Raw genomic sequence first — 26,043 nt, 5'->3', positions numbered from 1 at the left:
ATGCCTGGTTTAGGTGACTTTTGATTATTTATTTTACCAAATTATTTGTTGATGTGTGTGTATTACAATAGAATTAAGGGGCCCCAACCAACATTGGAGATCCATTGAACTAGGCACTATAAAAAAATGCCTAATAAGAAACAGAAAAAATATCTATATATCTATGATATTAGTTATGGGAGGAGGAGTAATACTTCTGACAGATGCTGACCTTGTTCTCATCTGTAGCTGAGCCTAAATTCTGTTTCACATGATATTTTATGAGAAGATTATGTTCTAGTAGCTTCTTGCTCAGTGCAGCAGTTTGGAAATCCTTAGATAAAAATTAGGATTTTGCATTAAGGGCCTTTATTACTGATACTTAACTTTTATATAAATCCCTTGAAAGGTACGAGCTGCTTTGGTGTTATTGTGCTTCTTTGGGCTTAAATAGCTAAGTCTTGACCCTACTTTAAAATCTTTTGGGGAAAGTGATGTCCTTTATGTCCTGTACCAACATTAATACTGTAACATATTAAAAGACAACATATATTTCAATGTGCATGAGAGCAGAATATGATCCATTGCTTAAGATTTGCCTTTCTGAAAGCAAAAAACTAAAAGTGAGGCAAATATTCTGTAAATGCATTGTTGGAGAGAGAATGAGAGAGAGAGAGGTGCTCATATCATATAACATTTTTATCTGAATGTTGAAATTTTTAGTAAGTGTTCCAAGCTCTTATGGTTTTAGTATTCAGGTCATAATGGTTATCACTCCAGGTCTTGCACTATCATGATTATGAGACTCTCCTGCCAACATTTAAAAAAAGAATCGCTTTGTAGTCCATGTGGATATTGAGAAAATCCTGAAAACTTGAACCTAAAAGCCATACGGGAAGACATACACACTTGTATTAAAAAGATGATCGCAATGTTTTGGGTTTTTTTTAATCATGATTTTGTGAGGGCCCAACTCTTGACGTTTGAATGCCAAAAGATGTTAGGGCTTATTTCTGGCCCAGTTTTACATGTGTTACATGACTATGCATTGGGCTGACCAAGCCAAAGATGGACAGGCTTAGGGGCACAGTGTATTAGACAGATATGTACTCATTCCACTGGTAAGTGGCAAAATGTGGGGGAAGTCATGCAAGTGAACTCTCTGGACAGACCTATGTAGCTTCTTAGTGCTTCTCTCTACCCCATGCTAATGTCGTGCAAGCTGCTGTAGCTCTGGCTCTGCAGAAAATGTTGCAGTACTCCGGCAGTATTCATTATTTGGGGGTGGAAAACTATAAGGTAGAAAAGAGAAAGTCCTTGTATATTTGGAAGCAGGGGTGAAATCAGTTAGAAGACACTGATCAACTGGCGGTAGTACTGTTTTAAATTTACATTTTTTTATTCCCCAAAGAGTTTCACTCCACCATTTTGCCCTCTTTACTGTCTCTTATGAAAAGCCTTTAGAAAAAACTATCTGTCTAGTTCGAGGACCGAGGGCTGCTCCTGCTCATGCCAATCTCTGCCACTGATGGGTCCAGACCACTGGAGTTAAGTGATAACACACAAAGCTATCACCCAATTTCTGTCCCAATGTATAGTATCAGGAGTTGAGGGCTCTTTTTATTTGGGCCTATGCTGACCTAGGGTGCATCTACACTGCACTGTTATTTCAAGATAACTAGCGTTATTTCAAAATAGTAATGTGAGCATCTACACAGCCATTCCGTTATTTTGAAATAATTTCAGAATAATGGACGGCTTATTCCAAAATCTGTAAACCTCATTCTACGAGGAATAATGTCTATTCCAAAATAGCTATTTCAAAATAAGGTGTGTGTAGACGCTCCACTGCTGCTATTTCAAAATAACCCCACACAAGGGCCATTTTAAGTTATTCCTCCCCAGTGCCTCTTGGGTCTCTAAATCGAGATAGCATGTCCACATGAGGCTTCCCTGCAATACAGAAGTGTTATTTCAAAAAAGCTATTTTGGAAAAAATATTCCAGAATAGTTTATTTCAAAATAGTCGTGCAGTATAGATGTACCCATACACATTAGAATCAACTTCAGATCCCCGATTTCACAATACACCACACTCATTAAGCTAGCAGTGGCTCCCATGATCTTTAATTTTCAGTAGCTTCATAATTTGACTTTACATTTCATAGAAAACCCTTAGCTGGTAAAGTTCCCTGGGTGGAAGTTGCAGTGTAACAGCTAACATAAGGCTATAAAAATTTAAAAAACAACAATGGTCCTGTAGCACCTTAGAGACTGACAAAAATATGTAAGTAGTATCAAGAGCTTTTGTGGGTACAACCCATTTTTTCAGATAACAAATATGGAGCAAGGGGCACAGAGTTTGAAATAAAGCAGAAAAATGGGGGAGGAGGAGGAGAAAGAAAGGGGAAAAAAACCTATCAATTAAAGTGTTCATGCTAAATGATGCTAAGAGAGTAGGCTATAAGTACCTGATACTTAGCCTTTGACGTCATTTGTGTGTTGAATATAGTGGCCTATCAAGTTCATGTCTTTGTTCAGGCCGTGCGACGTAGTATCAAATTTGCATATGAAAGCTAGTTCCACAGATTATCTCTCTAGTTGATTCCTGATATTGTTTTGTAAGAGAATAGCTACCTTTAAATCCATTAGGGTGCATCTACACAGCAGGGCTTAACTCGAAATAACTATGCAAATTGAGCTACGTCAATTGCGTAGCTTATTTCGAAATAGCTATTTTGAAATTGGGAGCGTCTACACAGCACTTATTTCAAAATAGAGTGCTTTTCCTCTGACTTTCCGTACTCATCGTATAATGAGGGTTACAGGAGTTGATGTAAGAAGTCCTCCAGCTTGACAGTATTTCGACATCATTTCAAAATAACTGCCTACTGCATAGACGTGGACTAAGTTATTTCTGAGAGCTACCATTTCGAATATCTGCTTTGTCTCCATTAATCTTCTGCTGTAGAGACTGTCCAATTTGGCCAATATATATGGCAGAGGGGCATTGCTGGCACCTGATGTCATATATCATATTAGTGGATGTGCAGTTATATGAGCCTCTGATGTGGTTTACAATAGCAAAGTTGCTACAGGACCATTGTTGGGTTTTTTTTAATTTTTCTAGTTACAGACTAATATGGGTACCCCTTTGAGACTTAGTAAGGCTATAAAGACATCTCTTCACACAAAATTTTCCCTCTTCTAGGCTAAACACAGCCATGATCAATAATATTCAGCAACTCAATATAGCCATTTTGAATAGGCACTGAAGAGGAAGAATAAATTAGCCACCTGAAATGATAAATAAGTAGAACATAATAGTTTAAGTTAGAAGCTGGAAGCAATATACGCCTACCAGTCTAATATTTGTGACAATTCAATGGGACTCACAATTACTTAAGTGTTTAACAGACCTACCGCCCTATAATAATTCCTCAAACTAAACTAATATCCTACCGTTGTGTTCAGTGTCATGTAATCATTAAACATTGTTCCTGATGAGTGGAAATAGTTTGGGAGGTCTCCATGACAAATGCTGACCCAGCTTAGTTTGTGGTCTCTGACTGAGTCACAACAGTAAATAACTAGACTGAACGCAGTTGGTTAAAAGGTCAATGGTCTGTATACGGTGAACATTTTAAATGTTTCTGCCATTTTGAAAGGTTGGACTAGTTTTAAAATACACAGTTGCACATTTCAAACCAGTTGAAGCTTTTTAATGTGTACAGTGTGGTGGGGGTGCAATGCAGTTGCATTGTGGGGAGCGAGGTGGGAAGGTAAAACGAAGCGTCTCTGTTAATAAAAGCTTTGCTGTAAAAATATAAAAATAAAAACCAAGCAGGTAGGCAGTCCATAGTGGGATGGGGGAAAAAGTGAGGCACTGTAACACTGTGTGTGGTCAGAGTCTTTTCTTTATTATATGAAGAAAAGAAAGGGCATGACTATCATCTCAAACTGGTGAAAATCAGGAATAAGTCCACAGGAGTCAATAGAGTTACTAGCATGGCACTGTGCTTAAGAATCAGGCCCAGAGTTAGCCAATACATCACAAATCTATTAAGAGAAAAGAAAAAAAGATGTAATTTGCTTACTTTATTGTGAACTAGACCCTTCTGGAACTTGCTTTGTGTGTGTGGATGAGTTATTAACCTTATGGGAAAAGGTGGTAGTATGTTCATACTAACTACTTTGCAGAATGTTTGAGTTTTGTTCTAGCATGCATTGCACATTAGGGAGCCATTACAATGATGATAATGAAGAGCTCATTAATTTCTATGGGGCTTCTTGTATTATTATCATAACTTCTCTAATATACAGTGCAGACTGCTCTTTGTAAGCTTCGAAACCTAATGCCATAAAGATTGTGTTGCTTCTCAGGAAGTAATTGCTCTACTATATAACGTTAATTCCTATAGTATTGGTGTTATCACCATTCAAATGTTCAGTTACAATGAGAGTATAGGCTTAACACCTCAAAATTGTGTTTGTGTGCTACAAGTTGCATACAGCGTGATACTAAGATGAGTGTGTGTGTTCTATAAAGAAAATAATTTCTTGTCTTTGGAAAAATCTGTTTTCCAACTTTTTAAGAAGAGACTGATGAGGAGCATGCTGCAGACTGGGCCTACAGATGTGGTCTTTTAGCTCATGCAGCAGAAGCTCAAGCACTTAGATCCAGAAATCCTAGTTCAATCCATGCTGCCAGTGACCTATTGGGGTGGATTAACCATACTGTTGTAGGGTATAGAAATTGGGAAGTATCCCTTTCAGTAGTCTGAGCCGGTTTCTATTTGGAAGACTTCATGAAAAGAGTTCTGTGCATGTAGCTAGTCAACACAGTTATTTGGACTCCAGCTGTACCCATGTGGCTGCTTTGCATTGCATTTGTCACACTGAGCAAAAAAAGACTATAGATGTTAGGGAGGAGGGGACTCTAATAAAGCAACACAGTGAAAGAGAGGGATTGCAAAGGCCTGCTGAAACTGAAAAGGAAACTGCAGCCTCTAGCCACAAGGCAGACTAAATCCTGCACATACAAAAAAAAAAGGGTGAAATATTAAATATCTGGCTGTTGGAGAAATAGTATCACATGATAGCTCACCAGAGAATTGTCTCATCTATAGTAAGAGACTGTATATCATCACTAATTATATAACTGATGAGTTAAGGGAGGCTGAAACTTAGCTTGCTAGGCATCTGAACAGCTCCAAAGTGTTTGCTGAGACTCTGGAAATTTTGCTACATCATCTACCACTAAAGTCTACAGTTGCAGTAGGTGCAAAGTATTCTGCTTTTATAAAGCAAATCAGACAGAAAATGTAACAATTTCTGAACACAGCTGAGTGGGTTCAGAACATATCCAGAGAGTGGAAATCACACCCCAAGGGAAGCAATCCCAAAATATTTATTAACTAAAGCTGATTTGACTAAAAAATGTGCATTAGCAATTAGTGTAGCTATTATGACAGCTACCAAAAATGCCAAGGAGATGCAACAGCATTGTGAAATCAGTGCCACAAACACAGTAGGGGTCAGGCGGCACATGCATCATGGCCTACATTCAGATTGTGTGCTTTTGTTGTGGAAAACAGTCTCACAAAGCAAATCATTGTTGCTCCAAGAAAAAGCCCTGCAAAAGTGGCAGGAAACTGTGGTACACAGACTGGCTACATCTAGACTGGCATGATTTTCTGCAAATGCTTTTAACGAAAAAGTTTTCCATTAAAATCATTTGCGGAAAAGAGCGTCTAGATTGGCATTGACGCTTTTCTGCAAAAGCACTTTTTACAGAAAAGCGTCCATGCCAATCTAGACGCTCTTTTCTGCAAATGCTTTTAATGGAAAACTTTCGCCATCGGAGCTTTTTTGCGCAAAACAATACCACGTTGTCTACACTGGCCCTCTTGCGCAAAAGCATTTGCGCAAGAGGGCTTTTGCCCGAATGGAAGCAGCATAGCATTTCCGCAGGAAGCACTGATTTCAGACAGTAGGAAGTCAGTGATCTTGCGGAAATTCAAGTGGCTAGTGTAGACAGCTGGCAAGTTTTTCCGCAGCACAAAAACTTGCCAGTCTAGATGCAGCCACTATGTGTAGGTCAGAGCAGAACATAACAGCCACGTCACAGGGGCTGAACCAGAATATTTCATTGTAATGAGGTTGCAGCTGACATGAAGTCCTCTGAGAATGCTATAGGAATGAGGTAATATCCCTTTAAATAGTTTGAGCTTTCTGGGTGTTTAGAAACATTCCAGAGTAGCAGTGTGTACATGGAGCTGGGCCTTGAATATTGTGGCCAGTTAATGCAATGTTTTATTAAGATGCCATCAGCCTCAGGCCACAGTGCACAATAAAAGATAAATACAAATTTTAAAACCATCACAGCAGTTTGCAATTACTAAACATGGTCATTTGGACTCCACTGTGCGCCTGTGGTTGTTTCCTATTTCATTTGTTTTGGAAAAGGCAAAACAAAAAAATAAAAACAGCTACCCAAACAATCTATGACATTTTCAATCTCTACCTCTATACTCCTCTTTGTGTGCAAGCAAAATAAAACTGCTGTTAAAAAATTCAGTGTGGCCCAGTATTTTGTGATTTTAAGTTGTTGTGTTCTCAGCATAAGAAGATCTTATTTTTTACTCAGGCATATGCTGCTAGTTCTGTGGGTTTTACTGAAAATGTTTTTAATTGTTAATGCCAATTACGCCCACTGGCATGTAGGGCAACAATGAAGGTTCTCCATTTTTGTTTGTCTTTGGCCATTTTCTTCAGTGTGTCCCAGTTGTAACTCATTCTCTTCATGTCTGCCTCAACAGTATGACACCATGTTATCTTGGGCCTCCCACGTTTCCGTCATCCTTCAGGCATCCAGTGAAGTGCTATCTTTACAATGGTGTCTGCCTCCCTTCTCATCATGTGCCCTATCCATCTCCAGCATCTTCTCATAATGGTAGTGGTCATGTTCTCCTGGTGGCATCACAGGAGCAGGTCGTGGTTGGAGATTGTTTTCAGCCAAAAGATGCGAAGTATCTTATGAAGGCTGGTGGTGTGAAAGGATGAGAGCTTGGCACGGTCGCACTCTGTCATCCGCCAGCACTCTGAGCCATATAGTAGTGTTGACATGACACAGCTCTGGTACAGTTTAAGCTTGATGTGGACACTGTAATATGTAGATCTCCATACATTGTTCATACTCCTGAGGACATTTCTGGCCTTACTTAGCCTGCTCTTGATGTCGCTCTTGGTGCCTCCATCATGGCAGTTGATGCTGCCTAAGTATGTAAAGTTGTCTGTGCTGGATAAGTCTGCATCATCTATCTTGATTGGTGCTGGTGAAGCTATACTGAGAATCATAATCTCTGTTTTCTTCTGGCTAACTCTTAGTCCAACCTGGCGTCCAAAGGTTCATAGGCATTGTGTCTTTTCCTGCATGTGTTGATGGGTATGGAAAAACAACGCAAGGTTGTCCGCAAAGTCGAGGTCTTCCAATGTAGAAAAAGGTGTCCATCTGATACCCCTTGATGCATCTGCTGTTGTTCTCCACATCACCCAGTCGATCACCACATTGAAGAGTAGTGCAGACATAATGCATCCCTGTCTGACTCCAGTCTTGACTTCAAAAGACAGATCACAGTATCCCACGCTCTATGTGAAGTTGGTGTAAAAACTCTTAATAAGCTGGACCACTTGTAGAGTGATTCTGTAGGTTCTCAGAATGTGCCAAAGGCTTTTTCTGTGTATTCTGTCAAAAGCCTTCTCAAAGTCAACAAAGTTTATGTACAACTGTCTCTGCCACTCTGTGCACTGCTCTATGATGTTTCTCAGGGTGACAAAATGGTCTATATAGTAAAACTCCGATAGTCCGGCATCCCACTGTTTGGCACTCCTGATACTCCGGCATCAAAATGCCAAGCGCTCCTGACCAGCTGATTAAAAAGCCTGCCACTCAGCACACATGCTGGCTGTAACCAGACAGAGCATAAGTTTGGAGGAGGGGGAGGGGAGTGGTATTATGTTACAGTATGGAGAAGAGCATTTTGCTTCAGTGAAGGGGAAAGGGGAGGGAGGAGGAAGAGGATCAGGTTACAGCACAGAGGAGACTGAAGAGGAAGGGGGAGGAGAGAGGGAGGGAGATTGTGTCCTGGCCAGCTGTTAAGCCGTGCAGCTGTACCGGACCTCATGAATCTCCGACAAATCTGATAATCCGGCACCACCTAGGTCCAGAAGGTGCTGGATTATCGGAAGTCTACTATACATCCTCTTCCCTTGCGAAATCTGGCTTGTTCTTTCCTCAAAGACTTGTTGACAGCATCTGAAATCTGCGGAATGATGACCTTGGCTAGGATCTTGCTGGGTACAGATAGAAGGGTGATCCCACGCCAGTTGTTGCAGTCACTGAGTGCTCCTTTCTTAGGAAACTTGATGATGACTCCTTTGGTCCAGTCCTTGGGTATCTGTTGTCCTTCCCAAATTGCTTCAAACACTGAAAAAGTAGATCTGCTTTAAAGACTCACAAATATTGGTAAAATTCTCTCTCATTTTCATTAATGTTTATCCTTTCGGCACAAAAACAGTCATCAATATTCTGAAAACTTTCAGCCCAATGTAATAATTCAACATTTCTGCATCCTAAAAGGAATGTAGAATTTGGTATTGGGAGGGGTTATGGTAATGTGGACGGTCATGACCCTTTAAATTCCTAAGAACTGAGGGGACCTCTACTTTACTCCCTGAAAATCTTCTGAAGAGCTGCAAGGGAATGTCTATGCAACTTCTTACCTGCATCCCTTTTGGAACATGGAAGCTGTACTGCCATTGGCTGCTTAGCCTCATCTAAACTGTAGTCCCTCTGAGTGGCTTTGATGAAGGGGAGAAGTCACATGCAGTATAAGCTTCATCAGTTTTTCCCTGGTAGAAATGCCCGTGGATACAGAAGGGATGATGTTGCATAAAGCACCCCCTGGATCGCTCAAATACACCACTACATGGATTTCAATATGAGAGAGATTTTTTTTTACAGTTTTAAATGCACTGTTTCCTTATCTAGTCCTACTATTAGTTTCCTCCCACATTAATTCATGTGTGTATACAGCAGAAGACAGGGACCATATATGTCCTTGGCAAATTAACTCAATGCAGCAGTTTTATTATTAGAAAGAGTCCTGGTGGAGCCAGAGCAGAGACTAATAACTTCTCTGCTTGCATATTTTGAATGCTCACTTCTCAAATGTTTGCATAATATCCCTTGGTCATTTATTTCTTATGTAAACACCTAGTCTGTAAAACCACCATATATTTAATATGTACAGAAGAACCTCAGAGTTAGAATACCTGGGGAAAGGAATTTGTTTGTAACTCTGAAATATTTGTCATGTTGAACAAAATGAAATTTACAACTGAACATTGACTCAATACAGTTCTGAAAGTTTAGTATGCAAAAGAAAAATGCTACTTTTAACCATCTTACTTGAGATGAAACACACACAAACAGTTTTCTTACCTTGCCAAATCTTTTTTTTTTTAAACTTTGCCTTTATTTTTAGTAGTTTATGGTTAACACCGTTCTGTTTTGTATTAGCTTTTTTAAAAATGTTTTGTTTTGTTTTACTTTTTTTGTTCCTGATGTCTGATTGCATACTTCCAGATCCAAATGAGATCAGTTTGTAACTGTGGTGTTTGTAACTCTGAGGTTCTACTACATGAACATGTATTTTTTCTATTGTTCTGTTTATATATTATACCATACCTGGAAAATCAATATAACAACATTGTCAGTATTTAGTTTAATACATCATTTTGAATTAAAATACATTTGTGAAAGAAACAATCACCATATCATAAATCAGCTAGTCGGGGAATGTATGAATATTTACCTGTCGACATTTCAATCTGAACTGTTCACCACTATGCTTTTAAAATATGGAAGCTGTAGATTGCCCTTAATTACTCAGATTTCAAATACTAAATGCTAACTTTCATTTGTTTGTAATAAGGTGAAATTCACTCCCTGTGCACAGTGCCAATACAGAGCCAATGAACTCCACTTAAAGCCTTAGAAGAAGGGAATTGCGACAATACCAAATAATTATTATAATAACACAAAAAAGAAGTGTTTAAATTCTTTGCATTTGGTAAACTCATGGGGGCAAATATATAAACCGTATTTGAAAATAAGCAATATCAATCATAATAACTAAATGATGTCTAAGAGAAGCACAATTCCAAATCGCTTTGCCCACCAGTCTCTTTTCGTGGGGTAATTTTACTGTAAAGACAAATTACATTAGGATTTATATCTGCAGTATTTCCATTTTAGACAGCTCTGCAAATGAAACCAAATTGCTTGCGGATTGTTCTGAAAAATATAATAGGTTTATATACACTGAACACCATTTTGGAGTCACAAAAATAAAGGTAGTGCACATCCCCCAAGGTGACTCTGCCTTGAGTAAGTGGCAAGCTGTTATTTCTGTATGCCATAGCTAGGCTGACTGCTTGACTATATAACAATCAGGGGAACGTAAGCATTGTGATGAGGAGAGGTCTCTTTGACAGGAATTTGATGGCACATGCAGTGAAATAAGGTGTTGGGGGAAAAATGTGATCAAAATATCATATATTTATGGGGAGTGGCATTTTAGGTGCAGCTCTTTTTGGAAAGTATATGAAAATGCATCTCAAAGGAAAACAAGGTGGATCAAAGTTTCTTGCCTGGCAGGTAATAGTTCACAGATGAAAACTCTATTATAACGTATATTCAGGAAGATAAAGGAAGAGATTTCACTAGGTCCTAAATACAAAGCTGTCAATCCCTCCATTAAATAGAATTTCACAGGGCTTTTACACTCATGCTGGAGGAAAACTTCAGTCAGTGACCGATTCTAACAAATTCTAAAACCATTTAAAACCACTGAAAATGGTTTGATTGTGCCGCCCTACTATATACTTACCTGTTCTCTTCTGAGCAAAGAAAGGTGGAAATTGTTGCTTGTGTGCATATGTCCTTCCAGTCATCATGCCAGACATTTCAGAAGCACTGGATTATTTTTATTTTTGGCCTGTACTATGGCATTTGCCTCTAGCAAGGGTTCAATTTGTGCCATACAGAACATATTGACTATCGACAATTCTGCTTCAGAAGCCTTTCCTGTCACTTCCACATCTTCATTCACATATTGACATGTATTTTGTACACAATTATGTAAGACTGTGCATCTAATAATTTAATCGATTTCTGAAACTCTGCTGCAGCCATTGCCTGGTATGCCTTTCTTTGGGTTAAAATTGAAACTAGAGGTTGATCTAGAACCTGAGTAAATCATTTCCTTTACAGGTATTGGTGGAACTTTTTATCTTCCCAAACTATACCCAAAGCTTTCTCCCTCATTTTGGGCAACTGCATTAATGTGTTGGGTGAAGTGATTTCTGTATATTGTTAGCATATTTTACCACGTTTGAAAAACATTGAATTATTTTGGGATGAAAGGATTTATTATTTCCATTGTTGTCATAGCAACTACGTAGGGAAAGCACATATGTCAACAATAGCTCTGATGTCAGTCTGTCATTATCTCTGTGGACCTTTACTTATTGGGACGTACTGATGGGGCAGAAGTGATATTTGGTAAGTTGTCTAAAGCTTGGTCTGGACTACAAGTTTTACTCGTATAGCTGTGTTGGGTAAGAGTGTGAATATAATCCCCCCATTTAGCTGATTAAGCCCCCAGTTTAGATGAAACTATACTAACATAGGTAATGCCATTTGGGGCAGCTGTACAGCTGTGTGAGCAGAATTACCCCCCTGCTTTTAGAAGGCTTTGACATCATGGTCTCTGTAATGTAGATAAGCTCTAGAAGACAAAGGAGATCGTGAATGTATCTTTGCCACTTTGGTATTTTCAACAAAATGAAAAACTCATAGCCCATCAACAATCTTCCCACAATACCCCCAAATACATGCACCGTCACTACTGTAGTACAGAGAATTAGAATAGCACGGTGGTAAGAAGGAAAGTAACGCTGATCAAAATACTGATTTTGACCTGCAGGAAATTTTGATATTTGCTGCAAACGGACTTAAAATATCAATATTTTTGTGAGAAAATATTCCCCTCCAAACATTTGATTTGTAGGTGTTGAACAACATAATGTTGATATTGACATTAATCTGAATCCATCTGAGCCTTCATGTGCATTGTTCTTCATCTTCCTGAATTCATCCCTATGAGCTGGTCTTCCTGGCCAGGTAGCATATCCTAAGATACACAAAGTTTGTGGAACTCCCAGCAGTTAGGTAACCATATTTCCCCAGGCCAAATATGGGACACCAAAGGGTGGGGACTGATGGTACTTGGGGTTTCATCCCTGCAGCAAGGGGAAGTGGTGGTTGGGGCTTCAGCCCTGCAGCTGGGAGGGTGGGGAGAGCAGCGCTTGGGACTTTAGCACCAGAGGGGAGGGAGGGAAGGAGCTGCCGACACTCAGGGCTCCAGCCCTACGTGGGAGAGGGGGGCAAGGGAGCCACCAGAGCTCAGGGTTCCAGAGGCTGAAACTCTAAGTGCTGGTGGCTGCCTGCCTGCCCCACTGCAGGGATGAAGTTCAGCCCCACAGCATGCAGGGTGGGGAGGGGAGAGGAGCTGCTGTCACTGGGGCTTCAGCAGCTGAAGCCCTGCATGCTGGCAGCTCCTCCTCAACCACTTCTGCAGAGGAAAGACAGGACAATGTGCCCATTTTTTAAAAAAGGTCAGGACACCAGGAACAGCCCTTAAATACGGGACTGTCCCGGTAAAAATGGAACAGATGGTCACCCTACCCAGGAGGACAGTCTTGTACGCTCAGGAAGATGCACCTATTATGTGTTTTCTTTAGATTTTCTCAATGGAAAATAATTAGGGAAAACTAATTTCCTGAAGAAACTTCCCATTTTGCACAAATGACACTTTTCTGTCAAACAGCAATTTGGTGGGAAATTCCCAGATAGCTCTCAAGGAAATATTGCTCCACAAAAAGGTACAGAAGAATGACTTAAAGTTTTCCTTTCCCATATTAGCTAAACATGCTGATTTTTCAGTTCTTCTGTTCTCAATGGCCTGTAGAAAGGGGAATTAGGTCTCCTACTAACACAGCTGGAAAAAATCACTGGGGGCTGGAAATCACTAATTTGTTTCATCGAGTTTGATATCTTGGCATTTTCAGGGCCCAATTTTTTTCAGCTTGTGAATGAAATGATGTATGCAACTGTCTTGTTAATCTCCTTACGCCTATGAAAGTTTACTTTGTTTGTGACCGTATGACAGGACATCTGCCTGAAATGAAATTACAGTAAATACAAAGAACAAATCCCCTTTCAAGATTTTTATGTTACAACTTTTCTGCCTCAGTCCTATATACAAATGTCCTTTTAAATATTTCAGTAAATTGAAGGCTTGTGAAAATGTGGTTCACAATCCTTGAGTGTGAAGCTTTTTATTTCTTCACACAATAGAAACACAGACATCTCAGCCACCATACATGTGCAAACTCCTTGCTTCTTACCAAAATTAGGGGTAGATCTTTGGCTGATGTAGAATGAGGATATGTAAGATGATGAAATTTCATGTTTATCAGCCTGCTGTAAATATCTAGATAAGATGAACTGATGCAACTTTCTCTATGCTACCCTTCCATAAAGCCTTAAACCTGGCCAAGCTGAATAGTCCTTGTGGTGTGAGAATGTGGTCTCCATGCTTGTTCAGCCTGTTCCACCTAAACATTTCCACCAAAGAAACCAGTTATGCAGTAGTGATGATGGTTTCTATGGTGTGTGCTGCTTCACTGTTCACAAATCACTAATTAATGTCACATTATCTGCCAGATATGCTTCAGATGAGAGAACCATGAGACTTAAAGAGTCTGCCATTACCAATGCCATAAGCCATCCCACCACCTCCTACTTTCCTTAGATTTTCACATTATATCCTTTAGCCAATTTATGCCTAAGTCCAAATGATGATTCCCCAAACTCCAGCCTTTCTTATAGAAGGACCTTAAGGCCATGTTTTCACTAAACAGAAAATCGATGCTGCCACAATCAATTTTCTGGAGTTTGATTTAGCGAGTCTAGTTAAGACTTGCTAAATTGAACTCAGAGGGTGTCCCTGTTGGTGGCTGGTACTCCTGCTTCTGTGCAGAGTAAGGGAAGCTGACAGAACCATTTGCTTCCATCAGCCTCCTGCTGTGGGAACAGTGGGGAAACAAAAAAAGGTATGTCAACTTCAGCTATGTAATTAATGTAGCTGGAGTTGTATATCTTGATTTCACCTTCCTTTTTAGTGAAGACCTAGCTTAAGGAACAAAGATCTTTTGAAAAGAAGTCTTCTATATCCCAAGGAAGACCAAAATATTCTGGACCAGCTCCTCAGCTCATGTAAATGAGTGTATTTCCAATAAAGTCATGCTGTTTTATACAAAGTGAAAGAAGTCAAGAGATTCCCCAACACTTCCTGGAGAAGGTTACCCCTCCAAGAAAGAGCTAAGATGGATTCCCTCTCTTCCTCTCACCACATAAAATGTTATCTGGCCCTCTCATATCACTTAACATACATGCATCATATACCCTCTCCTCCATCTCTGCACCAACATACTACCATTTATACTCTTTCTTCAATTTTCCTTCCATCTTCATTTCTTCTTACCATTTTATCATCAGGTTCTTTATCTTCGTGTTAAGATCAGCTTTCTGTTACTTACACCCATTGTGGTCTTTATCTTTCCACTGTTTACTTGCAATTGACTATTGTTACACGTACTCATTAAGCCTTTAAAATAAAGTTACCTTTAATTGTAGCATGCATGTTCATAAGTTTATTCTATTTCGGTTTAAGTGACACTTATTTTTCATGTTATTAAATATGGGTTATATTATAAACCCATAAAGTTCTGGCTCTTCCAACTGTGACCTAGATCTAAAGCATACCCCCGGCTCTTTTCTCAGACATCTTTCCCCTCCAGTCTGCAGTGTATGTCTCTGACCATTGATTGTTTGCTAAGTAATCTGTTCCTATCAGATAGTTTTAAACAGAATTCTGACCAGACAAATCATTCTCATTAAGCTCAGTGCTGGTCCACATCCTTGAAGTGGCCCAGATTTTCACAGATGACAACTAGGATTCAGTGTTGCAAGGAGAAATGAGCTGAAAGGTTACAGCCCACTGGATCATGATGACTAGAGGCACAAGTCATGATTAAGTCACAAATATTCCCCTGATGTTTGAAAAGGGTTTTGGATTCCTTTAGAACAAAAAAGCACTATATAAATGCAAAGTATTGGACTGACCTTTGTTCAGAAAAGTCTCTTTTTCCTTAAGATTTTTGTTAAACGCTTACTACATTCTAGTAGATTTTTTTCCCCTGGAGCATCTCCAACCATGGCATCTTTAATTGCATGTACTCTGGAGTTTTTTTTGCATACTAATCAGAAACTACAGCCTACAGAGAGAAATGCAAATATACTGATAGCCATGGCATGATGATATTACTAGTCACATGAGCATTAACTTTCAAATAACATGCTGGGAGAAGTGTTCTTTTCCTTAACCATAGCTTTGAAACTAGAGTTTGTAATCATTCAGATTAGACATCCAGAATCAGAGTTAGGGGCTGTTTCTTAACCAGCAACCTGTAGCATGCCCAACAGAACATTACATCATGGTGCATTAAGGAAAATATCAAGTATTCATTGTCTGGTATCTTGTGAGGCAGGTTGAAAAGACTATTATCCAAGTATTACCCAACGAGCTAATTACTTCATGGGTAGCACTGTAGTATTTTATCTATGGTGATATCCTATATACCTGACATGGACATCAGCAGACATCCACGCTCCTCCATAAGAAACTAAGAACGGCCATACAGGGTCAGACCAAAGGTCCATCTAGCCCAGTATCCTGTATTCCAACAGTGGCCACTGCGGAGTGCTGCTAGAGGGAACGAACAGAACAGTAACCATCAAGTGATCCCACTCCTGTCACCCATTCCCAGCCTCTGACAAACAGAGTCTAGGGACACCATACCTACCCATCCTGGCTACTAGCCACAGATGGACCTACCTTCCATGAATTTATCTAGTTCTTTTTTGAAACCTGTTGAAGTCCTGGTCTTCAGAACATCCTCTAGCCAGGAAATCCACAGATTGACTGTGCATTGTGTGAAGAAATACAGGTTGTACCTCCCTGGTCCAGCATCCTCAAGACCTGACTGGTCCTGAACCAGATAACTTGCTGTACCAGGGGAGATCAATTGCGGGGGGGGGGGGGGGGGGTCTGCTTTTCCCAAGGCAGTTTCTCTTCCACCCAGGTCTCTGCTCTCCCCAAAGCACCAGGTGAAATGGAGCTCTATCCTCCCGCTCCCCCCTGCACCCATAGCTTAGCTGCCACCTGGGCCTCCACTCTCCTGCTGGGATTCTGCTCTCCCACTGAGTGGCTCTTCTGCCATTTGGAGGGCTACGTGCTCCTCCCAAACAGCCAGCGGCTGCAGAATATGAAAGCTAATTAGGGCCCAGCTGGGGTAGTATAAATAAGGGCTTCTGGAGTAGAGGAGAGCACACTCAGGCTCCAACTGTGGAGCAGGAGGTACCTGGCTGCCAGGTAAGCTGTGGAGGTTTCCTGAGACAGAGCAGGGCTGGGGAAAGGCAGGCAGAGCTGGGGAGCTCTGGCCTGACACCACTCCCATTCTGCAGGGCCTGAGGCAAGGCCTCAGGGTACTACGACTCCAGGGAAGCAGCCACGGTAGCAGAAGGCAGCAGCTCCACCCCACTTGCCAATGATGAGTGGCCATTTCAGACCACAGTTTGCCCCGGAGGCATGGGCTAGATGATGACTGGCAGTGGGTCCTTGAGGCAAGGTGGGTATGTGTGGTTGCTGGTTTCCTGAAGGGGAGGACCTCACAGTGCAAGGGCACCTCTGCAGAGTAGTACTGGGAAGAAAGGGCATCGTGGGCAGGAAGGGACATGGGGCCTGATCTATGGAAAGGACAGGTAACTGAGGGCAAGACACAGGCCAGCTGAAGAGCTAATTCCCAAGGTGACCAGCAGGAAGTGCTGTAGTAGTGAGTCAAGACTTGTTACAGGCAGTCATAGGAATGGTGAATGTCAGGGACTCTCCATGTAAGAAAATACATTTGAAGGAAGCAGCTGACTTAGGCACAATGCCTCTAAGAGCATTTAGGGTTTATCCATCCCTGCACCGTGCACTGGACTTGGAAGCAGTTTCTTCATTTAACAGGGCAAATATGATCAATTATGCAAAAGAATGTTATACAAGTCAGCTGAACATATCTGAAAAACAGCCAATAATATCTTTTGTATGATGCTAACCTATCATTTGTAATGGTAATTACCCCACCCAAAATCATAGAATCTGACTGTCTTGCAAAGTCATCAGCTGTGTTTTCTGTCAGTTTGGATCGAAATATATAGCCAGGAACAAGAATGGCCAGGAAGGTATAGAGGGTATTATAATAGCCCTGATTTCATGTATGTTGGGTGTGTGTGTGTGTGTTAAAGCATTTACACCATAAATTCTGTTCTAAGAGCTAGTTATCCAGTTAAGGAACAGATACATACTATGTGGTGTATGTATCAAAGCAAGCTTGAATTAAAACTGTTGAATATACATAAACAACTTACAAATGAGCTACAGACCTGAGGCCGTATTTTCCGCCAGTGTAAATAAAGAGTCAGTGGAGCTACAGCACTTTAAACCAGCTGATAATCTGGCCACTTAGTTGCAATTCATTATTTAATGAATAATTTTGAACAAATTAGTTCAAGCATATTGCAGCTGCTTGGGGTCAGTTTGCAAACAAAGGCAAAATCAAGTAAGTAATTTATTTCCCCTCCCCCCCATTTTACCCTGCTCTATTTCTGAAATGATTGTATTTTACAGCAAATATCTATGTCTTTAATTTTCTAGACAAATGGACAAGAGCAACACAGTAATTGGATATTGTTCTAGAGTTCCTGTGCACCATTTTTCAGAATTTCTGGTTTATATTCTTTGCTATATCTAGGCTAGCAAGTTCCTTAAACAACAGAGCACTGCCCAAGGCCAGGCAGCATAGAAGCACAAGTGATGCTAGCTCAATCTACAGCTTACTGCAGGTCAAAGAACTGGCAGCAAAGAAGGAATGAAAATGCATTCTTCACATGACTGGCGAAGCATATGAGGATTACAGAAACGATTTTGATCCAAGCAGACTGGGATTGGATAACTCAAGAAAATCTTATGCAGATTTTTTTTTTCATGTTCATACAGGTGTCAGATGTATTTTAATCATGTCATCCACACGCCACACAAATGAAAATTGATGCAGTAACAAAGAGCACGTTGATTTAAGGAAAAGATAACGAAGCAGGTGAATTCATCTATTCTGGACCTGGAGCTGCTCTCATTTAATTTTGGCCTACACCTACAATTTAGGTGAACTTAGCTATAGCACTCAGGGATGAGAATGTCACACCTCTGAGAGACCTAATTATAATTCCTAAAGTGGGTGGATTTACAACAGCAACTAAAAAACCACCCTTCCTTCACTAAGGCATGTTTCTACAGTACATCACTGACTGCATAGCTGTGCTGCTGTAGCACTTTTAGTGTAGACATACCTTATTCTGAAGAGATTCTCTGAAGCCTGAATTAGCCCATATATGTATAGCATGGGAATGGAAAGTTTTTTAACAGGTAAGAACTTTCCCAGACAAATATTTCCGATCCCTCAGTAACAGGACAATTTTTCTTCTGACTTAGAAAGTCACACCTACCCTGACCCAGCTTGGCCTTCTCTACCCCCACCCCATTCAGCCAGCATGGCACAGCCCACCCACCCTTGCCCCACTCTGCCAACCTGCCCAACTCAGCTCAGCTGCCCCCACCCCTTCCTTGCTATGCCCCCTTCACATGTTTCAGCTCTGTCATATCCCAGGCTCTCACCCCAGTTGGCTCTGCCCTGTTCCCCCACCCCATCTGGTCCTGCTGCCTCTTCCCTTTCCCATGTGCCCTGCCTCCTCACCCTGCCCCTCACCCCTTCCCTGCACAAGCTGCATCTCTCCCTATAGACCCTGGGCCCAGGATATGAAAGATGTCATCACGGAGAGGCTCTGCCAAGCAGGGAACGTGTTCCTGCCCAACCCTGGCCTTCTCCAGTCCCCAGGTAACAAGGTCTGAGGGCAGGACCAATGAGGCTAAGTGTGTTGGCCTGCTGTGGACCTAGGGATTTGGGTGCAGGAGGTGGCTTTGGATTGGTAGGTGGGGCTTAGAAGCCTTCAGTAAATGTATGATATGGTACCTGGACAACTAAGTATCCCACACTGGAGCCAAAGGCATATTATTCCCATGATGCATCATGCATCTTGATCAGACAGGAAGCTGTGGTACATCATAACCTAGCCAAGAGCCTGTCCCATAAAGGCAAAAGGGAGGGCAATCCCTTTGGGCCCTACAGGCGGGTGGAGCTTAATGTTGAACTAGCTCAAAATTAAATGCATTCCTTCAGCGTACCAAACTATATCAATTTGGGTCAAACCAATCTGCAACAAAATGTTTTGTTTCAGTTGTCACAATAGAAAATGGGAAAATGTTGACAAAAATTAAAACCTGCATTTTCCATTGAAAAAAATTTTGATGGAAACTTCCAGACCAACTCTCCTTAAAACCATTTTGATAAACTTATATGCTGGTGTAATGCTTTTCACTTCAACCACAATCTCATTTTCAGTACAAAATTGTTAAGTTGTTTAGTTGGATGGCCCTCCACTTTTCCATTGTGTCTGGATTAGCTAAAAAATACCCCGAGATATTCAACCCTTTCTTATGATTGGATCTGATATCTAGGGACTCTGTGGCCCTTGCTTACTATAATGCAACTCCAGTTTTATACCAGTGTAACTCTATGAAAGTTATGCCAGATACAGATGGAGCAATGCAGTAGTTAATAGAGTCATCCAAATTTAATTGATGACTGTAATAGTTGCCACATACTTCAGGGGAAATTCATCAACTTTTCATGAACAGTGTACCACATAAGCAGCCTTCCTTTTGAAAATAGTTATTTAAAAATGTTTTTTTTGTACTATTCCTTTACTGAATGAAATTTTGCTTCCAGTCTGTTCCTGCCATATAAAACTGGTTAAGAAGTTTCCATTTCTTGTTCAGTAAAAGATGATTTTGCTTCTGCGGCTCCAACAAAAAAAATAATTTCTCAGTGAAAAGGAGACTTCCCTCAAAAACACTGTGGAAAAATTAGGGATGTAAAATACTGTTTACACTGTTAATCAATTAAACTATATGTTTAATCAGTTAACTGACCTGCCAAGCTGGGGAGTAGCCTCCCCCCCCCCCCCCCCCCCCAACACTCACACCAGTAAACCAGTTACCCCAATAAGGATGCCAGTAAGGCAATACTTACCAGTTAACTGGTTACCTCTTTAGATTCCTAGGAAAAAACACTTCCTTGCGTAATAGTGGAGTATAAAAACAAGACCCCTTTGAAAGGATTACCTAGTTCTGTAAATCACATTCAGTTGTCTAATGAAATGCCCATAGTATCAGATACTTGATTTTAGTTAATGTGTTGGACTACATGCTAATATTTTTCTTTGAGGAAATCAGTGCCAAGTTCCTTGTTTTATAAAGGGAGCCTAATATCAAAATTTCTTTCATAGATCCCATTCTAATAGTTCAGTACACAACACCAAATATATAAATGGCAGACTACATGAGATTCATCTTCAGAGGGGTGGCCAAGTTAGTCTGTAAGAGGAAAAACTTAAAAAACAATAGACTAGTAGCGCCTTAAAGACTAACAAAACATGTAGATGGTATCATGAGCTTTCGTGGGCACAGCCCACATCTTCAGATGTCAGGAGTATTAGCATATTGCACCGCTTTTTTTTGCTGAAAAAATGAAGAACGGCTCTTGCGCAAGAGGGGATTTTTGCGCAAAGAGAAGCTGTGTAGCGGCCTTCTTTCTGTGCAAAAGTCTGTTGCTTTTGCAAGATTGTCCCCTAATTAATTATGCAAATGAAGTTTGGCAATATGCTAATCAGCATTTCATTTTCATAAGCTTTTGCACAAGAGGGATGCAATGTAGACGTAGCCCTAGTGATTCCCAACATTTGGTTTGCTTTTTTGACTGTCACGGAATACTGAGTGTCTGTTTTCAGAGAAGTATCCACAATGCTTCTAGGTTCTCTCTTTTGAGTGGTAAAAGCTAATTTAGATCCATCATTTTACATGTGTATTTGGGATTATGCTTTTCAATGTGCATTACTTTGCATTTATCAACATTGAATTTCATCTGTCATTTTGTTGCTCAGTCTCCCAGTTTTGTGAGATTCTTTTGTAGCTCTTCACAGTCTGTTTGGGACATCACTATCATTCAACAGGTTAGTATTATTTGCACCTTTTGTCACCTCAGTGATTACCCTTTTTTCCAGATCATTTATGAATATGTTGAATAGTACAAAGATTGTTACAAGATACTGAAGAGCCTCATCAGTCTCCAAATTCCTCTCAGTAAACATGATTAAATCTTTTGCAGTCTTTCCCTTAGGGTTTCACACAGCAAAATAACATAATACTAAACTTGTTATCCATTTGATTTCTCCACTAACATTGGGGAAAAATGGCAAGCCAATTTTCAACAAACCCCTCCACCTACTTCTCATGTACTTTACACTGCAGCTTATACAGCTGTCAGAACATGTGTTCACAGTGCTGTTTTCTTGCTCTCAGTGATTAATATGATTTATAAGCAGATAGTAATTTTTTTTCCTGTAGCAAAATGCAGCTCTCACATTATGGTATAGATTGTACTTGTGTGCAGATTATAAAACCCCTTCTCCTCCTTAGTAACAGGTTAATTCTCATTTACATACCAAAAATGTTCCATGCAGTATGTCCTGAAGGTGACCAAAGCAGCATGATTGATTCAGATAAACAAAACAATTTCCATGGGTAAACAAGCTACATGGTGGGACAGGTGCACTTTGTTGGTCGCCGTATGGAGCAGCAAGTACTGACACCAAAAATCAGCAATAGCTGAATTTAAGTCCCACTGAAATTACTCATTTTAAAGTTAAATTTGTGCTCAAATACTTGCCTAAATGGGGGCTTAATAAAGAAAGGGATAGTTATTATAATTATTAACAAATCTTTGTGGGTAAGATATGCTAGCTCTCTGTGCATCTTAGTACATGTTTTTTAAAAAAACCTGTCAAACCTACAGCCTCTTTAGTATGGTGTCACCCCTGCCAAGACAGCCAGGGTAAGATTCTGTGTACAGAACACAGAGTCAGGCCCACGGATGGGGTGGGGGGAGAGACAAACGGGGCAGTTGCCCTGGTGCCCTGCACTCCATGCAGCTCTGAGGGCTGTGGGAAGGGGCATATTCACCAAGACCCTATCCCTTCTGGGAGTGTGAAGCCAGCCCTCCACCACCTTGCCCAGGAGCTCACGGAGACTGTTGGCTCCCCTGCTCACAGCCCAAGGGGAAACAGAGTTAAGGCTATTTTTGTACCTTCCAGATTCTGGGCTGTTCCCCAGCCCGTCAGCTCTCTCTAAATGTTGTCAGCTTGTCTCCACCTGTCTGTTGGCATTAGGGCTACCCAGAAACTCTTCAGTGTTTCATTCTGTGCTGACAGTTAATTCACAACCTGTTGTGTATTTTGCCAGTATTTGTAGCATATTCTTTTTTTCTGCATATATCTGGGAGTCCTAAAGTTTTTAGGAAGAAAATTCAGACCTGGACTGTATTATGTGCAGATTCTGTCAAAACAAATATTAGCCTTCGCAGGATGCACTGCAGTTACACATTAAACATACAACCTTGCAAGTGTCACACCCTAGCACAGTGGTCTCCAACCTTTTTACACCCAAGATCACTTTTTAAATGACAGACCAAGCCAAGATCTACCGCCCCGCCCCTTACTTGAAGCCCCGCCCTCTCTATTCTCCTCCTCTCCATCACCTGCTATCCCCAATCCTTATACTGCTACTTTAAAAAAAAATTCCCACCATTTCTCGCAGCTACTCATCTGTGCTGTTGCTCGGTGAGTAGCTGCTCCTCAAATGAGGAAATCTAATGTAAATGTACTGTGCAGGCGCGCAGTTCAGAGAGGGCTCAAGAGCTACTTTTAGAGCCTCCGAGATCTACCGGTAGATCGCGATCTACTGGTTGGTGACCACGGCCCTAGCAGCTGGACCTCTGTGCCCATGAGGAATCACACAGGAGTAGGAAAAACTCTTTGCGTGAGTGACATAGTTATACCACCCTTATTCCTGGTGTAAACAGGGCTATATCAGTGGGCGTGCTTCTCCAATTGACACAGCTACTGCCTCTCACAGAAGTGAATTAACTATGCCAACAGAAGAACCCTTCTTTTCAGATCTTCACTAATGCACTACAGTAGCATGGCTACATTGGAACAGAGTGTTAAATGTAGTCCTGCCCCAAATTTGAGATCAGACTTGCAGAAAGTATGATAAAAGGAAGAATTTATTTCATTCTATTATATCCAACCAAAGATTGAAGGGCTTTTCCAGATTTTTATTTCTTAAGCTGTAACCCCATTGTTGCGGGTGGCACACTTTTGAACCCCTTTCAAAAAAAAGCCTGTAGAAATGTGTTGTTAGAAGTAAAGTCCTCTTCAGGAGAGCTAGCCAGTAAACAAATCCTTGGAACCAGTGCAGAAGTTTCATTCTGTGCTGACAGTTAATTCACAACCTGTTGTTTATTTTGCCAGTATTTGTAGCATATTCTTTTTTTCTGCATATATCTGGGAGTTCTAAAGTTTTTAGGAAGAAAATTCAGACCTGGACTGTATTAGGGTATGTCTACACTACCCCGCTAGTTCGAACTAGCGGGGTAATGTATGCATACCGCACTTGCTAATGAAGCCCGGGATTTGAATTTCCCGGGCTTCATTAGCATAAGCGGGGAGCCGCCATTTTTAAATCCCCGCTGCTTCGAACCCCGTGAAACGAGGTGTACCGGTAGTTCGGAATAGGCACCCTAGTCCGAACTACCTAGTTCGAGCCCCGTGTAGCCGCGCTACACGGGGTTCGAAGCAGCGGGGATTTAAAAATGGCGGCTCCCCGCTTATGCTAATGAAGCCCGGGAAATTCAAATCCCGGGCTTCATTAGCAAGTGCGGTATGCATACATTACCCCGCTAGTTCGAACTAGCGGGGTAGTGTAGACATACCCTGAGGTGCAGATTCCGTAAAAACAAATATTAGCCTTCGCAGGATGCAAACCCTTCATATTGACATATTTTACAGTTTGTTGGTACCCTGTTCTACTAATCTGTCTATACTGCATGTCATTTGGCTTCAGTACAACAAAATATGAAAGACTAGAAGCTAACTCACCATCTCTTCTCCAAACAAAGCTTAAAGTGAAATTAATAAGTCTTCATTAGGGATCAAATCCTGATCTTTGCACAGGCTTCAATCCAGCAAACTGTTCCAGGCAGGGAGACTGCTGCAGCCATGCAGAGATTTATCAGAGCTCATTGCAGGATCAGGACCTGTTTTCATTCTGCAGACAATGGTGCTGGCACACTTCTTAAGGTGGGGGTGCTGAACTGCATGCCTCCCCCCACCTTATCCCATCCATGCCCATTACCACCCCATGCTGGAACCCTGGGCATGGGACCCGCAGTTGGAGCCCCAGGCCCTGCAATGGAGTTGTCAGAACCCCAGATGGAAGCAGAGTGAGAGGCAGTGCGACAAAAGGCTGGGACCCCAGGTGGAAGCAGGGCCTCTGGGAGCAGGCTGGTGACTGGGACACCAGCGAAGAGCGTTCATATCAGTACTTGCCAGGCCTAGGCCTGCAGGTTGTCATTTCAGCCACTTACAGCTTGTGGTCCTTCACTGTGGTCCTGTTTCAATGCACACTAAATCAATGAGAATCTTCCAAGCTCAACATGTACTACAATGTTAACATCTACAAAATTTGCATTAATTGTGACCCTAATCCTTAAAAAAAAAAAGAAAGGGGGAGGAATAAACACAGAAAAATGTGAAAGCACCATCTGTGCCAATACTATTTGCAGTTAGCATTGTCCTGATGTATAAAATATGCAAGGTACAAAAATATCCAAAGGTCCTTCAAAACCAACATAGAATGTTAATGGTTGCCTTAATTGGTAGCGCAGCAGATAGTAGCAATAAACTAAATGCCAATAAAGGGAATCTGAGAATAAGCTTTAATGGATCTGCTACAGCAGCAACTGCAGCACAGACCTTGAAGGCATCAGTTTGAGGGCAGTAAAGATCAGTTATCTACTTGTCTAACATTGATCCTTTGCATTTGATTAACAAAGGTGAAACAAGGCATCCCTGGAGACTTTTCTCAGTGAAAGACATATATTCTTTAGGACTTGAAGACAGATCCTTTGTTTACCCTTCTTACAATGTTATTACTGCATTTCAAATTCTACTTAGGTTTGTGGGTTAATGTCATCCCTATGGGTATTCAGTCACATCTAATCAACCTGATTCCCTCAGCTATGCTTCTAGAATGTTCTCTCCAGACATATACACGCTTTTTCTGAAGACTGCTTGGTGCCATCAAATTTAGCTTTTCTGAAAAAGTCTAATATAATTATATTAAATAAACCTGATTGTATTCAGCTGAAACGGTAACTAAAAAACTAACATAATTAAGCCATCTTTTCCATTATTTCTGATTATAATACCTGTGGAACTAATAAAACAAACCTTCTTACATCCCAGACAGGTAAGGTATCGTCAATGCATCATGAAATTATGAGAGAAAACAACGTTGTTGAGAAATGGTTAGTGATTTCCAGTATGACATTGACATCCCCTAAGAGATGGGGTGCAGATTTGAAGAGAAGATTTTTTAAAATTTCTTATTCTTGTATCAGCAAGATACAATGATGTTTTAATAGAAAGTATTTATTTTAATACCTTTTCAAAATCTGCTCCAGTTCTTTCAGTATGAATAGTAATTCTGGCTGCACAATTTGACAATGTGAAGAGTCTTGGTATTCAAAAGGCAA

This window comes from Pelodiscus sinensis, chromosome 1, assembly GCF_052426305.1.
Source record: "Pelodiscus sinensis isolate ZL-2025 chromosome 1, ASM5242630v1, whole genome shotgun sequence".
Classification (NCBI taxonomy): domain Eukaryota; kingdom Metazoa; phylum Chordata; order Testudines; family Trionychidae; genus Pelodiscus; species Pelodiscus sinensis.
The sequence above is the reverse complement of the archived record's forward strand: the minus strand, read 5'-3'. Positions refer to the sequence as shown.